The sequence below is a fragment of the Manis javanica genome, chromosome 1 (genome assembly GCF_040802235.1).
Source record: "Manis javanica isolate MJ-LG chromosome 1, MJ_LKY, whole genome shotgun sequence".
NCBI lineage: Eukaryota > Metazoa > Chordata > Mammalia > Pholidota > Manidae > Manis > Manis javanica.
This window is the reverse complement of record NC_133156.1, coordinates 143,624,551-143,631,443: the sequence shown is the minus strand read 5'-3', so window position 1 is coordinate 143,631,443 and position 6,893 is coordinate 143,624,551. Positions and strand designations below refer to the sequence as shown.

Below are 6,893 nucleotides of genomic sequence, written 5' to 3'. Positions count from 1 at the left end.
AAAAATTATTTTTATGTCATTTGTACTAAAATTATTTCTAGAATAATGCAATTTAACAGCTATAATTCAAACTAGGTTTTAGTCTATTGGTTTAACTGCAGCATACCTAAAATTCAGAAGTTTTATAGTGTTCAATCCCATGTAAGGGTGGCTAAAACCTTAGAGAAAATTCAATTACAGTAGTGGAGAGTCTTGTTTCTTTTTGTTCTTCAAAATGGGCTTCATCTGAAGATCTGCTGAATAAATAGAAGTTTCCAAATTTCCAATCCAATTTCAATAAAAATGGAATGGTTTACTAATCCAGAAATGCTGTAGAGGGACACAGAGAGATTAAGTGTATGTGGCATCAGAAGGACTCCAGAAAGGGCCCTGTAATGCTGAGGGCAAGAGGGCCCACCTTTTATCTTACAGAAACTGAGAGAGGGAAGAAGCGCTAGGCCCCCTGGTTCTGGCGCAGCCGGCCACCAAGGCCAGCTCTGAGCTCCGCAGCTGTTCGGGGAGCCCCTGCTGCCCTACAGGTGAGCGCAGGTTGCTGGTGTTTGGCGCCTCCTTGTCGTCCTCTCCACACCCTCCTACTTAATTAGAGCCAGCCCTGCAAGCTGTCACTTTTTCCTGCACAGGGGCACAGCAGGATGTGGGGTAGGGGCTGGGTAGGTAGTAGAGTTCTGAGGAAGGACTGACAGAATCATTTAGAGTCGGCTTTGAAGATGATTTAATCCAAATCTCTCAATTTGATCCAAGAAAATGAGATCCAAAGAAATAAATGGCTTGCCCAAGGTCAGAGAACTACTGCTTGGTGACCCACTAGAAGCCAGCCTCCTGATTGCTGGTCTCTAGCAGCTTCTATACCAGACCTCCACACACTCTTCTTCCCTGGTATAGGTGCCCCTTATCAAGGCCTCCTCTCCTCCCGTTGTAGACATCGCTGATGTGGTGAACTGGCAGGAATTAAAAGAGAGGCCATCATATCTGGAGGGAGCAATGTGGTCTCGGGCTGGTTTTGCGCTCAGTTATGGAATAGATCTCTATTTGCAGCATTCCACGGAGAAGCTAGTGCAAGTGTGGCACAGTTATTAATATCTGTCTTGGGGCCTGAGCACACAATGCTTTATCAACACACAGGCATTATGCACCCTGCCTGGTTTGTGAGTTGGTGTGGAGAGGAGAACCAAGGGCCATAGCAGTCACTCTGAGTCCTCAGGCAATGACCTGTAGCCGTCAGCTCTAGTCTTACGATTCCTACAGTGAGAAAGTATAAAATGGATTATTTCAAAACCAAATATTTAAGAAAGGACATAGCAAATATGGAATATACAATAGATTTGTTTAACCTATTAACAAAGCCAAGTCTCCTTTAATTTAGGATTGGTGATAGGGCGGGGAAGGCAGGGGGTGGGGAGACATTACACATTTAAGCAAATTAGGATTGTGCCAAGGGCCTTGATTTATTTCAGGACCATGAAGATTCCATTACTCTTGGCAAATTTTAGAGATTTCTTTAAGGGAATCATTTGTTTGCTATTCTATTGAATGATGCTCCATCTCCTCTGAGTATGTGTTTTAATTTAGTCCTATAGCTCCTCATCCTTACTCTTTATTTTTTTTTCCTTACTCTTTATTTTTATTAGTTTAGTTTCATATGTATTCAAAGAGATTTATAAGTCAAATCCATGTTTTAAGGATGCATTATTTTTTCAGAATTAAGTAATGAATTCAATGAATTTTTAAAACATACACTAGATATTGTATTCACAGCTTAAAAGGCAGAGTAATTATAATAGAAATTTGTTTGCATTCCATTAAAATCACGTATGTGAAAAGAACTATATCCCACCAACTATCCCTAGCAAAATGCTCTGGGATGGGGCAGTGGGGGGGAGCCGGCTGTGAGATTCCACTGGCTTTCCCATAATCCCAAAATAGAGCCAGTTTCCTTTCAAATTCTGAGAACTGCCTGCTGGGTCAGATGTGGTTATGGCTGCTGCCAGGGGCTGAACCAGTGGATATCCCAGTTGTATTCACTCAGAGTCACAGATTATGGAGCATGCTTTATGTAATTCTGGACAGTGTTTCTCTCCTTGGTCCAAAAATTTTGTCCCTGATGGATCAGTACCTCAGATAGACAGATGTGATAAGGATAAATAAGCTTTTGGGTTCCTTGGCCCCACAGCAGACCCTCTCCTTATACATCCTTGGTGAGCAGTCAGTCCTAGTAGGGTCAGGGAAGGGAGGAGTTAACTTTAACAAATGCTCATGCTACAAAATGTATAGGCGATGGTGGGAACCCAATGACTAGCCCATCAACCTTAGGAGGGCATAATTCCTAAAGACAGTATCAGGCCTCAGGCTTTGTTTTCTGTTTTTGATCCTAACCAGAAAATGCTAAATCTTTGCCTGTTGGATACAACACACAATGAACTGGGTTAATGATTCAAGCTACACAGTTTTATTAAGTTTTGGCTGAGTGCTGCCATGCCTTCTCTGGAAACCTGACCTAAAATGATTAAGAACAGTACACACTAAAGGCCTCAAAATAAAAAATAAACAAGTGGGACTACATGAAACTTCACCACTGCAAAGGAAACCATCAACAAAACAAAGAGGCAACCTATGGAATGGGAGAAAATATTCACAAACCATCTATCTGATAAGGCGTAAATATCGAAAATATATGAAGAACTCAATAGCAAAAAAAAAAAAACGAGTGTATTTAAAAATGGGTAGAGGAACTGGACATTTCTCCAAAGAAGACATACAGATGGACAAGAGGCACATGTAAAGGTGCTCTGCATCACTAATCATCAGGGAAATGAAATTAAAACCATAGGGAGCTGTCATCTCACACCTGTTAGAATGGCTATTATCAAAAAGACAAGAATGTGGAGAAGATCAGTTGCTGTTGATGGGAATGTGAATTGGTGCAGCCACAGTGAAAAGCAGATATGGAAAGCAGTATGAGGATCCTCAAAAATTAAAAATGGAATTACCTAATAATGATCCAGCAGCCCCACCTCTGGGTATTTGGTCAAAGGAAAAGAAAACACTAACTTGAAAAGATATATGCGCCCTCCTTCTCACTGCAGAACTATTCATGACAGCCAAGGCAGGAACCTAAGCATCCATCGATAGATGAGTGGAAAAAGAATATGTATATAAAATGGAATGTTATCCGGCCATAAAAAAGAAAATATTGCCATTTGCAACACATGGATGGACCTTCAGGGTATGTGCTAAGCGAAATAAGTCAGATGAAGAAAAACAAATACCATATCATCTCAGTTATGGAATCTCAAGAGAACAGACTGATGGTTGCCAGACGTGGGGGGCAGTGGGTGGGCGAAATGATTTAAGGGGGTCAAATAGTACAAATTTCCAGTTATAAGATAAATGAGTCCAGGGGATATAATGTACGACATGGTGACTATAAATAATACTGTATTGCATATTTGAAAGTTGCTAAAAGAGTAGATCTTAGAAATTGTCATCATAAAAAAAATATAGCTCTGTATGGGGACAGATATTAACTAGGCTTATTGTACTGATCATTTCACAATATAAACAAATACCAAATGATGTTATACACCTGCAACTAATGTTATATGTTAATTACACTTCATTTAAAAAAAAAGAATCCTCAACAGTTCCCCATTGCCTAGAGTAGCGACCACTTAGCCCAGCACCAAAGGCTCTAGGATCTGGCCCCAGAGTCCTTATTTCCTGCCGCTCCTGCCAAACTAAACCTCCTTGTCCTCTCTACATGCCCATCCATGCCTTCACCCCTTCTTCCTCCCCTTAAAAGTAAGAAAATAATAGTATACACCGTTATGAAAATAGCACTGATGTCTGCTAAATGCTTCAGAGGTTTCTCAAAATACTCTGGACAGAATCTGTACCTTTTACGATGAAGTCTCATCTGTGCCATTAGGAGACTTTTGTAGTAAAAGCACTTTCTCATTCTTAAGTGGCTGCCACACCTCCAGCTCTTTCTCTCATCTTCCCTGTCAGAGATTTTAGGAGAAGACCACTTCTCCATCCGCAAGGAACACAGATCTAAGAACGAGTGACTCAGACTGGTTGTAACTTCCTGCCACTGCTCAGGAGTTGCTAAACAAACATTACAAAGCAAATAGAAAGAGGGGAGCCTTCCTTTCACTTCTACCAAGGGAAACGAAACATTAACTCCTGGGATACAAGAAAGAAAGAAAAGAGGGGTAACTATGCTCTCCATGTTTCCTAAATAGGGCTCAAGTCTCACTTAATATTTTTGGTTTTGTTTAGTTTTGGTTTTGCTTCAGTTGAGAAAAATGGGAGGTCCAGTTAAGAGGTAAGGCACGGAGGGCCCTCAGTCCTCGCCTCTGGGGACCCCCCGAGGCAGAGGTGGGAGGTCACGGCGACTGCTTAGAGGTGAAGGAGGCCCTGACGACCCATTCCCACTCAGAGCCAGAAAGAGCCCTCCCAGGTTTCTCGGTGAGAAAATGTAGCTGGGCTTCTCTCTGAACAACAGTCCAAAATGAAAAAGCCCCACGTGTCACCAAGTTCCTACATGTACTACAACAGACACCAAGAAGCAAGAGATCTGAGCCCTGACTAGGAATTTATCAGTTGCTCTGTTCTATACACAAGTTATTCCCACAGGAAAGGCAGCCCATGGCAAAGGTAGAATATGCCACGTTCGCCATGAGTGGTTCTTAAAGCAAAGTAGTGCGGGGTTATTGTGTCCCTCAGGTCCTGGCTACAGTTTCAGTTTCCTAAGATTATCCCCATCATTGACCTCTCCACTGAACGCTTGATTTGTATATTTAACTATTTGATATCTCCACTTGCATATGAAAGGGAATATTAAACTTTTTTTCCTAGACCTCCTCCTCCCCCCAGTCCTCTCCATCTTAGCCAAGGTTCTTCCCCTTACTTTGTATCCCAAGTCAAAAGCCAGGAAATCATCTTTGGTGTCTTCATTTCCCTCACACCCCACATCCATTCCATGAAACCCAATCGGCCCTACCTCCAAGCTTAAGTTCAATCGGACCAGGGCCGCCTTCCGGGCCACCATCTATAGCTTCACTGCTGCAATGGCCTCCTTCACTTTCTCCCATCCCTTTACAGTCTATTCTCCAGCATGTAGCCAGAGTGTATTTCCCTTCCTGCCACGTTCCTTTGCAGGAGTATTTCCCAGCCAGGGAGGCACTTGTCTCAGCCCTGCCCCAGCTGGGCCATTCTCATCGCTCCTGTGCCCTCTACTCAGCGGCCCATCCTGATCTAAAGCAGCATTCATTATTCTCTGTCCCTCCATCCAGTTTCATGTGGTATGACCTGCTGTGTTATTATTTTTTTACACTTTTTTATTGAAGTATACTTCATATGTAATACTATATTGGTTTCAGGTCTACAACATAGCAATTCAACAATTACAGATAAGTGTGATTACCATCTGTCACCATACAAAGTTATTACAATATTATTGACTATATTTCCTATGCTTTTCATTCCCATGACTTCTTTATTTTATAATGGGAAGTTTATACCTCCTTATTCCCTTCACCTGGCTTCCCCTCAAGGATTAAGCTCCAGAGAGCAGAATCCTTCTAGTTTGTTGCTAGGTATCCAGTACCCAGGATCATGCCTGGTACACAGTAGGTAGTTAATACATACTGATTGAGTAAATAACCAGATAAATGAATCAGTGTTCCAATCCTGTATGTTGAAGTCAACCCACAGGCCAACGCGGAAGAAATGAAAGCCCTTGGGGTTTAGTGAAGGCTCTCCTTGCCTTCTTAGAAGCTCCTATCTGCAGCCTGATCGCAACGCCGTCTCTCACTGGCAACCCAGGCTCTGCCCTCTGTGCTGGCGCTGTCACGAGGCCCCACTATCTCCTGCCCCTCCACTGACTCTAGAGTGCCTGGGAGCCCAGCCCTGCAGCAGCCCATGGGGTCACCTGCAGCAGCTTAGCCATCCAGGACTCAGCCCAACCGATAGCTGCCCCACGTGAACTGACTCCTACGATCTCACGAAAGGGCTTCAGAGAAATTCAGACGTCGCCACAGACTGCAGAAGAGAGGGAGGCTTCCCAGAAACCTGAATGTGAGCCAGGCCTTGAAGCTTGGCAACTGAAACGATGCCCTGTAATGCAGAGCGGTGCTTCTCAGCCTTCTTTTCATCGCCACCCCTCCCCAACAAGGAGCTATTTCAGAGGTTTTCTAATCTCCGCTTCCCAAGAAATTTTAACAGCACAGACACACCATGTATCTGTTTGTGCACAACGACAGCTTTAGAGGTCCACGAATCATCACCATACCTAAGATGTTTTTTCACTCGCCCACCCCAAGAACCAGTTTTTGCTTTATTGGAGGAAATATCACTCTGTAGAGAATGCATGTCATATGTATTCCTCTTGCATAAATAATGATGCTGTCAATGAGAAATTCATTAAAATCACCTTGAAATAAAGACAGGTTTATCTGAGCCAAACTAAGGATCTAAGCCTGGAAACATGGATTCCCACAGGGAGGAGAAACATTTCAAGGGGCCTGTATCATACAGATATTTTTCATGTCCTCAGAGAGACAGGTAAAAAAGAATTTCAAAGGGGTACATTATGTTTACATGAAATAGGAAGCTTAAAAAAGGTGTTGGGTTGGTGACATCTTGGTACCAAAGGGCATTACGCAGAAGGGCAAACATTCTTATCTTAAGTCCTTGAGCAGGAATTGGACAGCAAAGGAGAGCAGGTGTGGTGATACACACTTTGTTTAGCTTTACCTTGGTTTGAATTAACAGATGGTCTTCCAGACATAGAAAGTTTTAAATTTTCAAGGGTGGCCATTTTGAGACTGCCCAAGGTAATGAAACCTTCACATTTAGGCCTTAGAAATCTTTTGGGTGGTCCCTGGTACAGT

The 6,893-nt window shown here is 42.8% G+C and overlaps 1 long non-coding RNA gene across 1 annotated transcript; it reads right to left on the bottom strand.

Annotated features, from left to right (window-relative positions):
- Positions 1 to 695: 695 nt before the first annotated feature.
- On the bottom strand, positions 696 to 4,047 carry LOC118974035 (uncharacterized). The gene is made up of 2 exons (XR_005063615.2): positions 3,894 to 4,047; positions 696 to 1,239 (listed from the first exon to the last, which is right to left on the bottom strand). It is a non-coding gene; the product is annotated as an uncharacterized lncRNA (long non-coding RNA).
- Between the last annotated feature and the right edge of the window lie 2,846 nt (positions 4,048 to 6,893).